At 46.1% G+C, this 16155-nt stretch overlaps 1 long non-coding RNA gene across 1 annotated transcript in view; it reads right to left on the reverse strand.

Annotated features, from left to right (window-relative positions):
* LOC113592439 (uncharacterized) overlaps nucleotides 1-15680 on the reverse strand; it is a 97111-nt gene extending 81431 nt beyond the window's left edge. Inside the window, exon 1 of the long non-coding RNA XR_008289652.1 lies at nucleotides 7024-15680. This is a non-coding gene — a long non-coding RNA (uncharacterized LOC113592439). The remainder of the gene's footprint in view (nucleotides 1-7023) is intronic.
* Nucleotides 15681-16155: the final 475 nt, after the last annotated feature.

Below are 16155 nucleotides of genomic sequence, written 5' to 3' on the forward strand. Positions count from 1 at the left end.
AGATCCAAAAACAAACCTTCTCTTTTACGGTTATTTGGAAAAGGAACAAGGAAACCATTTGTTTTACCTCCGGGAGCTGTTACAACTAGCCCCTCGCTCCCCAAAAAGCCTCTCAGCACAGCAAGCCTGTGGTTCTTCTACGGCCTGGAGCCAGCTCTAGAGTCCACCAATACCTGCAGGGGCTGTGGTAAGGCCCCCTGAGCCCTGGCTCCCAGAGGTTCCCACCCTCAGAGGCAAGGCTGGGATCTCCTCCTGATGACCTTGCTGGCCCACAAGGCACCTTTGTGCAAATTAGGGGAAGACAGTCCCTACCTTTCAGTTGCAACTCTGGCTTGGCAGGCAGACAGAACCTTTGCAGTTAGAAAAAGGTACCCCTCTCCCCAGCTCAATGGTCTATCGAGGGCCAGATAAAGTTTTTAGGCTCTGCAGGCCAGAAGGTCTCTGTACAACTACTTCACTCTGCTGTTTGTCACATGAAAGCAGCCATAGATAACACATAAACAAAGGGCTGTGACTATGTTCCAAAATATTTTTATTTATAGAAACAGGCCATGGACCTGATTTGACTCATGGGCTATTGTTTGCCAACCTCTGCTCCAGACGGATGCAGTCCAGCACCAGGGCTTGAAAAACAGACACTGGCTAAAACTCATCCACTGCTCATCCTTTTGATTGGGTACCCTTGTGCACAACCTACACAGTCCTACATGGTGGCCCTGCCTCTGAATCCCCAAGATGCTGGGGACCTAAGGGGACAAACTTCTTGCACCTGGAATGGACCACCCTAGTGTCTTAGCATCCCTGAACCCCCACCAACTCTCCCCTGCTCCAACAGCCTCCAGATCACAGGGTCACACCAATCAGGATGCCAATGCTGACAGACCCAAAGCCCCTTCCTCATTCCACTGAGTGGCCCCAAGCCAGTGAACTGCACTGAACATGGCTTTTAAAACCAGACTTCTACGACTTGAAGAGATAAAAACAAGGTCTGCAAAGACAGGAAATCCAGCAGAGCCAAATCACAGGGATTCTCACATGAGCAAAGCAGCCTTTCTCCTGAGACCTCTTCTTTGGAAAAATACCAGTTAACTAGTGAATAATTGGTTAAAGTGAAAGATTAAGACAGTTGGCAGAAACAAGTTATTTCTGGACATTTTCCACTTTTTCCCCCCAACCAGTCTTCCAGTTACAATTAAAATATGGTGGTGGCTTCATGCAAACCATGGACAGTCCACAACCCGGCAATGCAAGTGGACTCTGCAGAAAACCCATTTCCTATAGCACCGAAGAACAGCCACGCATCAGTTCCCAGGAACCGGTCTGACTTTAAGTGGAATATTCTGTCATATTACTCACCCTTCATTTGACCTTCATAAATATCAAAACCTTACTATCCTGTATCCTGATATTTAATTCTTTCCTGTCATCTAATGAAGGCACATTTGGTTAGAAGGTCACTTGTCATTTACAATACTGAGAGAGACATATTTCAGGGAAGCTCCTAATTCACAGCAAGTCATGAAATTGTGGACAAGATTACAACATGTACTGGCCTAAAGAAAAATGGAGGCCCTCGGACTTAACCAGGCCTCTCTGGGATCACACTAAAAGAATGAAAAAAAACTGAGGGAGGCTGGCATTTCTGCATGAGCTACAGAGTCTGGCCGATGTCACTCTAAATTCAATTATCTAAAAGAAAGTGTGGATTAATGTTAATATATTTTACAAGGTTCTATAATTTATCATCTTTTGTTTTTCTTTATGAATAACAGATTTTCCCTCAGTTAAAAAGCACATTGGGGGTTGGTTGGATGAAAGAGAGACCAAAAGCCATTTGATTTTTTTCCTCAGTGGACAGGAAGGCCATACAAATTCTTCTCCCCAAGATAGCTTGGCAAAGTTTTGACAGGGAGAAGTGTGAGAAAGTGCCTGACAGAGACACAGATTGCAGATGTGCCCACACTTCATAGTGAGTGAGGGAAACCAGGTGACTGGAACATTCTAGATAGGAATGATGTTTGATGATTACTCCAAACCCTGCCCTGGCCCCAGAAGATGAGGGTACAGACCTATCTGAGAAGCAAGAGGAACTATACAAACATCACCCAGAATTCAGCCTAGGTAGACACAAGACTGCATGCAAGGGTGAGGATTTGATGTCAAGGATATAGAGATATCCAACCACATCTTGTTTGGGGAAGGCAAAGCCCTTTCACATAGTTCACTCATGACACTGCTATATTCCACCATTATCTCAGAACTCATGTCTGGCAGGGGTCAAAGTTTACCCAAAAACCTCTGATAGCAATGCTTCCTGCCACACCATGCTCCCTCCTTGCCAACAAATACCCAAGGCATGAGATTTCACACTGGCCTCTTGCACACTCCTGAGGCTGCACCATGACATCATTGATGCAAATCTGGTCAAAGGTAGCTGTGGAGGCCCTAGATGTAAGACGGTGAAGAAGTGCTGTCAGTTCTCTTCTCTGATGCAGATGTGACAACAGAAGAGAGGGAGCTCTGGAAAGGGGAGAGGATGCTCCCATTCAGGCCAGGGAGGCATGCATGGGAAGGAGAAAGGGCTGTCGAAGGAAGGGCAGAGGGGGGACATCAGAGAGACCGAGTGCCAGACTGGTGAGCTTTTCCCACAGTGATCAGGATAGATTGTATTTTCCAAGGATGCTTTTATAATAGGATCTACCACCCACATACTTTTCTGCAATGTGATCTTGGCACTCCCCCACCCCCTTGAATCTGAAAGGGCCTTGACGGCTTTGATGAATAGAATATGGTGAACATAGCACCAGACCAGTTCAGCTTCCTGCCCTGGGCACACTGGCTCCTGGGATGCTAACCCTAGAAACTCAGTCACCCTGCTATGAGAAGCCCAAACTGCTTGGTTTGAGAGGCCAAATGTAAGTGCTCCATTTGGGTGGACACCTCCACTGAACTGATGGTCACATCAACTTCTAGTCACAGAATCAAGCCTTGTTATATTCTAGCCCAGCTGAACCTTCTGATAATGACAGGCCCAAATACCATCTGACTGCAGTCACAGGAGAGATCCCAATGGGGAACCATCCAGCTGAGCCTGGTAAACCACAGAACTTTGAGAGATAACAAACTGTTGTTTAAAGCCACTAAGTTTCAGAGTGGTTTGTTGCATATCAATAAATAACCAAAATATACGGTATGGTATGGTATGGTATCATATGAACACTGACCAATCAGAATTGATGCTGACTGGCACTGGGCTGAAGCAGAGTCCTTGGAGACCTCATGCTATGTCAAATGTTTATCCTTTAATTTCTGGGAGAGAGTCCAAGGTGGCAGAAGGGCTCTCAGGGAGATTGGGACAGTAAGCATTTCAGTATTTTAACACCAGTCATGGACAAACTCATGAGCACCAGCTGGGCATCATCTCTAGCATCCATCATGCTAGAATTCATACCTAAATCCATGCTGGGCTGTATCACATATGGGAAGGCAACCTATACCCAGATCAGGACACGTAAGTAGGTGCCACTCCTAGGACCCAATACTTCCACCATTTTAGAAACTTTTTTGATCCGTAATTGCACTTGGTCTTTACAATGGTCTTGAGAGGCAGATGTTACTGGCCTCCACTTGATAGATGAGGAAATATGAGGTCTAGAGAAATTAAGTAGGTATAGAGGCAATAATGGGAACTATACTGGTTGGGATTCTTGATTTCTAATTCTGGTTCCGACACCACCTCAGTCTGGGACCTTGAGCCAATGCTGTGAATTCTTAGAGCCTCCCCATCTCTCAAATGAGAGAAATGTAAATAACCCTAAGGACCCATCTGGCATCACCATTCTCTGACTTTGTAGCTTGCCTGGTTACCAGGAAGGGGACAGCAGATTCACGACATGGTCTCAAGACTCCTGACTCCTTTTCCAGTGCTCACATGACTGTTGCTACAGCTGCCTTCCTAAGACATCTCAGCATCATTATACAATGGGGAAACCAAACCCTATCTCCAGCTCCTAGATAGGAGAATGTCTTCAGATCCACACCCAGATCTGTTTGTGCCTCTGGCCCTGGGCCTTCTGCCCTGATATACAAGAACAAAATCCCCACTTTCATGCTTTGTAGGGGAGTACATATGGGGATAAGGAGAGAGGAGGATGGGGAGAGAGATGGGGGGGGGGGGCTGATTCTGAATCTCAGCCAGATCTGCCCAGTCTAGCTCTGAGTAAATCCTGCAGCCACCACACAGGAAGCTGCTTATCAGGGCAGACACTGTCTCCTTCAGGGGTCCAGGGCCCCTGTCCTGACCTAGTCCTAAGGCAGCATCAGGAGGTGATGAATCTCTCCTGAGATTGTGTGGTTTCCAGGAAAGCATTCCAGAATCTGAAATGGGCTTCAAAGGAATGCATATCTGCTCACTCCCTCCCTGGCTGGGAACCAGCCCAGGGCACCTTATTCTTATTAGGCTGGAGATGTCTTGGACACTAAGCTTGAAAAATGCACCAAGGATTCCGACACAGATGGGGAATGGTGCAGCTATGCAGAAAACCCCATTGTTGGCAGCCCTAGACTTTCTCTGAAAGATTTTTTTGGGGGCAGTAATTTAATTCCTCTCCATTTCACTTTTTCTAGCTTTGAAATAAAAATGAAAAAAAAATGTTTTTGGTCTTATAACCTTCCTATACCTGTGAGGATGAGATTGAGTGGAAGCTGAAGCACCCGTTACCTGATCAAATGTGCAATATAACAAATACTAGAATCAAATGTGAAGGAGAATCTCCATGAAGAGAACAAAGAAGAGCATCCAGAATAGGCTGTCAGAGAAAAGGAGGGCTGAAATGAGAACTAGGTTGAAGAATCCATAAAGATCAGGCTGGAATGAGCAAATGTGATTGAATAGGTATGTGGCCCAACACCCCCTGTTCCTCCCTATCTGGAGTGCATATGTGTGGTGAGCGTGGTGAGCATGGTGAGATGGAGCAGGCATGTGGGTCATTATAGCAACTGTGAAGGGACAGATTATTTTTTTATTTATATTATTTATTTGCCCTCATCTGAACCTGGGTGTGAGGCTTCCAGTGGGTGTTCCACCCTGTGATGTTTGGCTTTTAGGTATCAACTTGACAAGATCACAGTACCAAGGTATGTAGTCAAACACCAATCTAGGTATTCCTGTGGAGGTAATTTTTAGATGACATTAACATTTAAATCACTGGACTTGGAGTAAAGCAAATTACTCTCCATAATGTGGGTGGGCCTCATTCAATCCATGGAAAGCCTTAAGAAAATTTGATGTCCCCCAAGAAAGAAGGAATTCTGCTTCCAGTCTGCCTTTGGATTCAAGATTGAAACGTCAACTCTTCCCTGCATTTCTAGCCTGTTGGCCAAACCTACAGATTTTGGACTTGCCAAGCTGAATAATCACATGAGCCAATTCCTTAAAATAAATCTATCTCTGTATATCCAAATCTAAATCTATATCAATATAATATATGTAGATATATGTCAGAGGAGAATAAAAAAGAAGTGACTGGAATGATGTCTGGTTGGTGATAAAGTAGTCTCTGAGCAGATGATGAGATCCCTGTGGCAGACTCATTTATAAGCACTTCTGCCTCAGCATACCCAGAAAATGTGGACACTCCACCAACACCTGTTCTCTGCCCTCCTCTCCTCTCCCTCTACACATTTTGCCTGGTTGGTCTAATCTTTTATCTCTTCAACCACATCCCCTTCAGGGACAATCCCTAAGCCTCTATCACCAGCCCTGACCTTCCAGCAGAGCTCCAGAACCATGTACCCAATTGCTACTAGACAACCCATCTAGAAGTACCACTGGCACCCCCCACTCAACATGTACATCATCCATCCTGCCCAAAAACTTTCTAGCTCTTCTGGTGAATGGCATTATCATCTATGCAGTTTCCCAAGTTATTACCTTAAGAGTCAAGGATGACACCTCTATCCACCCCAACTTCCACACCTAATACTCACTAAATCCTGCAGGATTCTCTCAGTGATAAAGTCACTGACCTAATTCAGTACTTGTCTCTGGCTTGAACTACTCAACTAGACTCCAGCTGATCTCACTAGTCACATCTACAGTCTATCAACAGGCTGCCCCAAGTTACCGCCCTTGGGTTTAGACTCTTTCTAAAAGCAGTATTTCCTGACTTCTCAAAGGTGATGAGAATATACTCATGTGAACATGTCTGGCTCAAGGGTGGATACATCCAAGTAGTAAGGCATTTTGAGTTAGGCTCCTGCAGGCATCTTGGGGATACATCATTTTTACATTCTGAGGTTTGCTCATATCCTTTGGTCAATCTTCCCACCCCAGTTTGGAGAGCCTAAGCGGCATCTTCTTTCCCTCAAACCTACCAGAGATTCCTTCTTGGCACAAGAATGGAGGCAAAGAAAGATCCTCCAGATGACCTGGGTGGGCTTCAAGGTGCATTGCAGAATAATGTGTCCTCTGGGGGACTTGGCCTGAGCTATCAGCACCTTGGAGAGCTCCAGCTCTGACCTCTGTTGGGGAGCTAACTGGACCATAGTCCTGGATTCTTCTGAGGTAGGTGGCAGGGAGAAAAAAAAGTGTTGATGCTGAGCACCTCAATTAGCCAGATACCCAGTCCAATAATTTCAGGGATACCAAAAATACAAATGGCCCTGAAGTCATCCCAGAATTGGGTTTCAGGTGTTCCACAGCCTCTGCTCAGGTGGCCTACATGAGGTTGGTGGTTATGACCTTAAATTATGGCTGAGTTAGTTTAACACTGACGACTAGTGCTCCCCAAGTTTTTGTGCCCAGACTGCACAGAATTCAGCAGCTTTTGTGATTTTGCTTCAGGTTAATTGCCAATGAAAAGACAAGCCACCTTTGAATTACCCCCATCTTTCTGGACTATTGCCATTTGTGCTTTGTGGAGACTATGCCTGCCATTCCCACTGTGGACATTCCAGCATCCTCAATCCCAGCACCACTGGATGAACTGGGAAGCAAGGACATCAGGGATGTGGAGGCCTCACCTGACCTCTGGATCAGTGTCCATTTGGGGGAGGAGGTGTTGCCTCTGATCACATGCTCAGGAAACTCTGAGGAGATTCATACACTGGGTCAGTCTCTGCCCTCCTCTTTTCTCCTACTGGACCAAAAGCCTCTAAGCCTGGAAAACAAAGGAGTGGATCTCCAAGTAAAGATAGCATACATCTGTGGAGTGACAGAAAATGTCTTCACTCCCTGGAGATAGCACAATGGTTCTTCCACTCACCTTTGCTCCCTCAGATCCAGCCCTGTCCTGCCACCACCCTCTCTCTCCAATCTGCACTCTATGTAATATTCCTGCTGAGTTTCTGAAGCTGAGCTACTGCAGCCTCCAATCTGCTCACAAAGTGTTTGATATCTCCGGTGCCCCATGCAGTTTTTGCAACAGCTCAGACATGTAAGTAGGGCTTTTTTGTTATCTCTACTTACAAATGAGTAACCATGTCTCCATGGAGAGCTTAGGCGACTGGTCTAAACACACAGCGTTCCTCACTCCAGTCAGGTACTCTTTATAATTTCTTTAAAACTTCCATTAGACCATGACCCCCACTGTGGTGCCCAGAAACACTATAGTGTGAGCTTGTAATGCTGCCAGTGGGAAAAAAATAAAAGTAAAAAACTTACTTTTTGAAGATTATATTCATCTGTCCGTGTTTGTCAAAGTCCATCTGTTATTCTCTACCTCCAGAGCACAAGCAAAAACCCAGTTCACTGGAAGCCTGTCAACAGCTTCCTCTGAGGTTTTGGAGATTTCCTGGGGACATTTCCACCCGCTCACACATAAAGGTCAACCAAGGCTCCAAGAGAAAGAGCAATTCTTTTTTAAAAAGACTCCCTGGCAAACATTTTGATCCCTGTTTATTTTGCCAGACTTGCCTTTAACTCTTCAGGTACAACCTCCTCAGAAAGAAGATTTGAATCTGACAAAGGGAGATACATTCAGCTTTACCCTTGGCTCTAAATTGCCTGAGAGACGTGGCCATACAGAGATGTTCCTGATTAGTCAAGGAAATTGGTGGGTGGGTGGGGCCTCACCATCCACAGCTGTGATCAGCAGCAGCTGAAATGATGCACATTTTGGTCTCAAAAGATTAATGTTTTCCTTTAAATTTGGTTATAGTACGTCACTCCATGTTGTATCTTTAGCCATACTGGACCAGCCAAAACTCAAGGCCCTATGGGGTACCCCATGTTGAAAACCAGTAAGTTCACATTCCTCTCACCCTCTTCCATTATAGTTTCCTGCACCTATAAACAAATGCAGCATCATTCAGAATTAGCAGAGATGATTTATAGGGCATGCACACCTTATTCCCTATTAAGGAAAAAAATCTCTTCATTTTTGTTTGATGACTCTTAAGGCCCAATTAGAATTTTGTTTTGGATAATGGATGTGTTCTTGGAAGTGTGTGGGTAAATCACTTTCTGTACGTGTGACTCTAACCCTACCTGAAATGTGCTCTTTAAAAAAGCTCAGCTCTGAGCCTTTTAACAAAGAGAGGATCTTGGTGCAAATTGAAGAATGAACTTTCATCTTTATTAACTCAGGATGGTCAGACCCAGGGCTACCCTTGTCCCAAGGAGCAGGAAACAACCTCACCTCAAAACGCCCAGGACTGGGCTCTTTCTTCACCTGCTTTATCCTGGGGCAAAATAGGTCAGGTGGCCTAATTCTTTTGTTACTTTCTCTCCTTTCTTCTCTGTGATCCTGTCCTATAATTTCAATTTCTTAGGACCCACATACCATTCCTGCTCCAAAGGAAGAGGTAATGTGGGCCACTTACCCCAACACAACAATCAGACCCTTAGCTCCCTCTTCAGAGGTATCAGGATTCCCACCCTCCATCCCAGCTAGGGAAGAAGAGGTTCTATGGCCTAGGAAGGGGTTTTGAACCTTCTTGTATGAGCAGAAGGGGGAAGACTGCCTGAGGACAGGGGACAATAAAGGAGACCATTAGCCTGTTCTCTCTGCAGGTAAGAATAACCCCAGAAAGAGCTGCCTTAAGACAAGAGGGGACACTCTTAAAATGCTGCCTGGAATTGGGTGCTGAACACCTGCCAGACAGAACCAGGGGTCAGGAGTAGGAGCTGGAAGAAAGCAATTCTATGTTGAGCATCCAACATACTCCAGAGCAAGGCTTTTTCTGGCCTTCTTCGGCGAAGAGCGGGAAATTCTGGGTCCCTGTGTGACATCTACGTCTTTGTCAAGGCTCACTGGAGAGGTGCCATCTGTGAGCTGGGAATTCATGGAGGTCACTACTGCCCCACACGAGAGGCACAATGTGAGATCGACCCAGCCAGGAAAAGCAGGAGTTGGGAAGGAAGCTGCACAGCTCTTGATATTCAACCCGAACACTTGGAAAATGACCCATCATCTTTGCCTTAAACTTTTCCATACGCACAACATTATTAGAATTTCTCCTTAACTACACAAATCATCCTCAGGATCCGGGACAGCTGGACGAAAAAATGTTTTGCTCCCCACCCTTTCCCTTGAGTTCCTATAATGAAGGTGCTTAGTTAACACAAATTACCAGCTTTGCTTTTTACTTTTCTGACAGATGAGCAAACATAAAACCATCATCAGTATAGAGGCCTGGCTGACCAAATCCGTTTCAATTATCCATCACCAGGGCAGAATTCTCTTGCTGAGATGGGAAGACAAAGATGGAGATTTCCGGGTTGCACTATTAGCTCAGTAAGCAGCTTGTTTCATGCTCATCACAGGAGTATAAGAAAGCCTTAAATATAAATCAAACTATGGAGTTGGGGTATCTTATTAGAAAGCACATAACAAGAAAAACACTGTTTTACTCAGACGAATTAGGAGAGATCAAGAATATAGTTGAAAGAGCCCTGGCGTTGTAGGGGCAGGAGACCTAAGTTCTCACCCCAGCCAACCACCTATTCTCTGTATGGCCTTGACATGTTCTTGACACATTCCAAGCCTCAGTTCACTCATCTGTGTTATAAAGAGGTGGACTTAATCAGTAAGTCATATCACACGCTCTGGGCCCTAGAGACCCAAGTTATCTTATGGATTTCAGAAATATTTTATTTCAAAATTTTCTATTTTAAAAATATTTTTTTAGGGGCACCTGGTTGGCTCAGTCAGTTGAGTCCAACTTTGGGTCAAGTCATGATCTCACGGTTCATGAGTTCGAGCCCCATGTTGGGCTCTGTGCTGACAGCTCAGAACCTGGAGCCTGCTTCAGATTCTGTGCCTCCCTCTCTCTCTGCCCCTCCCCTGCTCATGCTCTGTGTGTGTCTCTTTCTCTTGAAAATAATAAACATTTAAAAAAATTTTTAAATATTTTTTAAAGTTTGAGATTATAAAATAAATACCTTTGTCAAGTTGATTTATTATTCATTCACTTATTATAAGTGTGAAATTTTACAATAAATATATTTCTCAATGTGATTTACTTAATTTTGTTAATCAATAATAAATACCAATATATTCCTAAAATAATGCTCTGTCTGCTCGGGTAGCTTAAGGTTCCATATAAAATTTCACTTGAGAAAAATGGCTCCAGTCCTTTACAAATTTTTAAAACCACTAGACTAATTATCTCTAATTTTCCTTCCAGCAAGAGGATACTTTATTCAAATCCTTCTCTGGGGATAGGAGAATTGTATGACTTCAGGAAGTTTCTGGCTTAATCAGAACATTCATAAGAAAAACAAACAAACAAACTTGATTCCCGCATCTACAAATTTCCCTGAAGAGTTCCTGTGCTCCTTCTCCACGGTGGAGTCCTGTTGAAGCAGATTTCAAGGCAACCATAGTAAGTAGTGCAAGCCCATGCTCCAGTCTGTAACTGTGCAAGACACAGAGAGCACGAGAAACATGGGTTCCCCGCCATGGACCTCACAGCCTGGTTGCAGAGACTTACCTGTGAATGGCTGACAATGGCATAGGCAGAACGTGGTCAGGGAGTGAGAAGAAGCCTAACCTTGTCTGACTACTCTGTTCCAAATGCTGTAGCAGGCATGACACACAAACCATTTCATTTATTCCACTTATTGCTAATGCATTGGTATTGCAATGTTTTTTCTTTCCAACAGATAAGGAAATCAAGATGGCTGGTTACCCAGGCAGTGAGTAGCAGAAGCAGGTGTCAGATTGTCACCACCCTTCACCCCCAAACAGCTTCCAGTCGGTGGTGGGCAGCATCATAAGCCCTCAGTGTGGGGAGGGGAATCCATGCAGATCATGGCAGTTAGGGAAGGCTGCAAGGAAGAGCTACCATGTGAGTTGGATCTTGCAAGATGAGGGGAAATTCTCCAGGAGGCAAAGAGAGGAAAAATTTCCCAAGTTTCTCAGGTGGCAGAGAGCATCTTGTGTAACAGGGATGAGAAGTGTGGGTGAGAACACAGGGATAAAGCAGGTAGGGTGGTGACCTAGGAGCAGAGCAGAGCTCCCCAGGGCTAGAGACTCAGCCTGGAACTCCAAGCTTCATGCCACCCTGTGCCACCAGCCTCATCTTCCTCCACCCTGGCACAAGGACCCTAGCAGCCAGCAATTCAGGCTATCCTCTGTGCTTTTGTGTCCCCTCCTCCATCCACCTGGCAAACTCCTTTCTAGCCCACTCCTGGGAAAGTCTTTCCTATCCTTCCAGACCTTGCCAAAGACCATCTGCTAGATGCACCCATTCCTGATCCCCCTCAACCAGATGCAATGTCTCTTACTTCTGAATACCCACCGTTCTTTTATTGGTTCAAAGCTGTGCGCCTCAGTGGATGAACACACAGTGAATGTTTCTCGGCAAGAAACATTCTCTGGGAGAGATACTGAAATGGTGGCTGGGGTATCAGCCTCAGTAATATCTCTACATCAACTTCACATTTCAACAACCAAAAACCTCCAGCCCCTGCTCCTTGTAGCTCTAGACTCCTGAGTCCCTCCCCGCTGGAACTGTGGAGCCAGGCGTGGCCCTTGTAGCCTGCTCCAACTCTTCTGTCTGCATTTACAGGACATTTCCTGGGCCCTTGACATAGAAATGGCTCTATGGCACCATGGTGGCCCCGAGCACCTAGGAGGCGCCGACAAGTGTTTGCTGAACCCGACGGAACTCTAGTCCCAGCTTTTCCCGGGATATTCCACTCCTGTGCATTACGCATCTTTTCAAGCAACTCAGGAACCTCTGACAATAACCGTATTAGTAACTTGCAGGAAACTGTCATCTTCAGATTAAACGTAAAGTTAATTTTTCTCAATGTTTCTCCCAGCAAAAAAGGTTTTCATTGTCACCACTGTTTCCAGACAATTGCCCAACAGTTTCAGTCTGCCTTTCAGACCGAAGGCCCGGCTCAGACCACACAACACAGCTGTCCTCACCTGAGCCTCTGCTCTTGTATTCCCTCAGCTCTCCAGCTCCACCACCCAGCCTCCAGGCATCTACCCTCCTGGGAAATCTGCAGACCAAAGAGCTGTTTGAGTCCTCTCCATCCTAATAAATTCCATTTGCTGGTCAACTTCTTGCATGAGCTCTGTCCCTAAATGGGGGACTGAGGGTAGAGTGAGTACTTTCTCTTTCTCTAAGATCCCCATGGCCTGGCAGAGAACTGGGCTCTCGGAAGTGCTCAACAGAGACTCATCCTACAAGCTCTATTTCCTGTGAAGACGTGGAGCTGGAGCCCAGACCTCTCTTGGCCTGGCCCTGAGGGAAGCATTCAGAACAACCCTCCAAAACAAAGCCTGGCCTTGGAGGCCAGCTCGGCATGCACAGAACATCAAATGGCTGGACATGAAAGGGCTGAGGAGGATGCTTGCTGGAGAGGCACTTAGCTCGGAAAACCTGAAACCATCTACTTGACTGAGGGCCGCTAACCACAGCTTCAATGAATGATTAATGATTATGGCCAGAGCTTATTGCAAACAGGCATGTGACAGCAGAGCCACTACCCACCCGCAGGACCTGCCTGTGTGATTGATGAGCCACCGAGGGGTGCAGAGGGTCTGCAGGGGGAATGGGCCGGCTCAGCCTGCAGCTGCCAGGGAGCACCCATCCTTGGGGGGAGCTGGAGGGACACCAGTGTTTCTGTTCTGGGTGGCGGGCTTATCTCATGTCATACAAGCCAACCTGCACTGACCATCCACCTAGGTGATGAGGAGAGGGCACAAGGGGCCTGGGCTAAACTCTGATGAGGACAGAGGTGCCAAAATGGATGATATGTGGCCCCCGGCCTTGCAGTGTCTCTATCCAGAGTTGTGCATCAAGAAATAAAACTCTAGTTCCAGAACCACGAGAGAGTGCAAGGTGCTTCAAGAGACAACTGAGGGCTCTGTGTGGACAGAGCAGGCTGTGTGGCCCAAGACACCTCCTCCAGTCCTCCCACCACTGCTGCCAGCCAGAGACCACTTCCCTGAACCTGAAGTCACTTTTCAACAGGATTCGTAAATGAGAGAAGAGGTAGCTGAAGTTCCTACTCTCATGCTTTCTCTGTCCTTCACCAGAGAGGTAAGTTAGCGTTGTGTCCCCACCCTCTCTACCCCTCTCAACCTGCACCCTCTAGAATGGCCAAACCAGGGTTTCTATGTCCCCTTCCAGAGCCTCCTCAGTCAGAAGGCAGGTCCTGACTCAGACACATAGAATCGGTACAGACCCGCAGATTCCTTGAGCACAGACTGTGGGATCTGGCAAAGGCACAGCCCCTGCCTTCAGGAGTTTGTAGCCTCATTAGCGAGGCGAGCTTCCCTTGCGTGAAACACAGACAGAACAAAGCATAGCCCCCAAACATGCTGCCAAGAGAGAGTGAGGAAAGGGAGAGTGACGTTGAGTTGAGAGGCCATTGAGGGTGGCCAAGGAATCTGAGAAGGGCCTGTGAGGCCCCCTGGGCTGCAGGCCTCTTCCCCAGCAGAGCCACTGTCCAGTCTGGACCATCTCAGTGCCCAAGCCTACCACTTCCGCCCAGGGTCTCCAGAAGCACCTCTGAGCAGACCTGGGGCAGTGGCAGCAAGTAAGCTCAGCAGGGACCTGTGAGCTGGCTCTGAGATGACCCAGAGAGCCGGCTGGAAGCCCAGGACGACCCTTGTGGGGGCCTGGCCGCTCTGCAGACTCTGGCTCCGTTTCATCTTAATACACTCCTGCATGTACCTGACATTGGATACTCGTCCTAGAGCATACAAATCTAATAAATTCTTGGCTCCTGCAAGTTTCTTTAAAAAATATAAAAGAGGATCATATATAAAGAAGTTGATTAATATACACCCTGGTAAAACAGCCTGGAACATCTGTGTATTAAGTTCATTTATTAAATTACACCAATCTGTATTTTAATGAGTGAAAGATACAGTACTTATTCTGTCATCCATCAAAATAAACTCAGGAAATACTTAACATTATAATCATTTTTCTTGTTTGAACACGAGTTATGAAATATGAATCCCGCACTAAAAATGCTGGACTTGCCATCATGATCAAATATGTTTTCACAGGTGCAGCAAATATTCAGTTTTCATTTCTCTCTCCAACTGTTGAAAATATAAACCATGCTTTCTAGTTCGTAGCTGGGTAACATTGCCTTCCCTCCACATGGCAGCCATTATTGCAGACTTACTACCCCACCGTCTTTCTTTCCCCATACTCCTCCTAAAGTTGCTTAGTAATGAAAACACAGGCTTCTGTGGGGGCCCCTCGACATAGGCTCTTTTGGCTTAGGCTGGGCACTGTGTCCCCTTTTCCTCCATCCTTGTGGCACTTATATCCTGTTGATTAGGGACTGAGTTGCAAAAACCATTTGAAGGAAACAGTACTTGTTTGAAACACAAAAGGCAGTGGGACCTTGGCTTCACTGTAGACCACCCCCCCAGCCATGGGGCACACATGCCCACTCCTTCCCACTCAGTGACAGTTCTATTCAGACGAGGAACAGCTTTAACATGGACTGGAGCTTCAGGAGAGAGTCCAGGCTTTATCTGCGTTCAGCTCTCCCAGAATCAGAAATCCCAGGACCCATGGAGCAAGACCATTAACAAAGCAGCCAAGGTTGCATGAGCCAAGGAAGGTGCTGGCCCGTGGCCAGTGGGAGCTCATTGAGACCCAGGAGTCTGGAGAAAGACTCCAACTGGGTAAGCTCCTAGGTAAAACCACAAGAGGAGGCTGAGGAAGCCCAACTATAAGCTGGCCAGGCTTGTGTCTGCTTAACTCACCCAGTGGCTCCCCATTGCCAGAAGCAAGGTCCCTGCCTATCTCTTTCATTTCATTCCTGGCCACCTCCACCCCAGTCCCCCAACAAACATACAAAACAAAGATGTAATGGGGATGGAAAGACAAAAGGTCAAGGGGTGGGGGTGAGAAAGAGGGTTGTGGGACATGGGACAGGTTGAGAGTTGGACCAGTTTAAGGAAAGTCTTGTGCTGGGCTAATGGATTTTATGCTATAGACAATAAGGAGCTTTTCTTTCTTCTTTTTTTCTTTTTTCTTTTCAATTCTCACTTTAATTCTTGACATATTAAAAAAAAAAAGCCCAAGTCCTGAGCTGTGGACATTAAAAATGTGAAACAATGAATGCAACCATTCAGAGTAGTATAACCCAAAAACAACCTCAGTAATACAAGATTTCCTTCTCATGCTTTTAAAATGTTTACATCTAAACACTCACAATTCTAAACAACTAAACTATATATAAACTTCCTTTTGTGTTTATCCGTTGTAAAGCTAAAAGGGCCCCCAACCAATTCTGCTCCCTGGATAACACAATGCTAATAAATAATGAGGAGCTTTTGAAGGGATTTGAAAATTCAATAGATACGTCCAGATTTGTGTTTTAGAAATAAAGTTTACTTGGGATTTAGTGTAAAGAAGAGGTGTTTGGGAGACAGCCCTGAGCAGGCAGAGGCTAGTAGGGCACAGAGTAATAGAGGCAGGTGTGTTGAGCTGGTGTGAAGGCCACAGCAGGACACCTTCTCCCCTATGCAACCCAGGGATGGCCACAGTAGGTGTTCAGTAGAGCTTCCTCAGGAATGTCACGGATTACCTGGGTTCTCAGTACACACAGGTGCAGACCCCTGCTCTTCTGTGCCCAAGGAACCCCCAGTATCCTCAGCCTCACCTTCTCTCAGGCCCTGAATCTGTTTGGCCCATGACCTGGAGACCTGCTGATTCTTGCAG

This window comes from Acinonyx jubatus, chromosome A3 (assembly GCF_027475565.1).
Source record: "Acinonyx jubatus isolate Ajub_Pintada_27869175 chromosome A3, VMU_Ajub_asm_v1.0, whole genome shotgun sequence".
Classification (NCBI taxonomy): Eukaryota; Metazoa; Chordata; class Mammalia; order Carnivora; family Felidae; genus Acinonyx; species Acinonyx jubatus.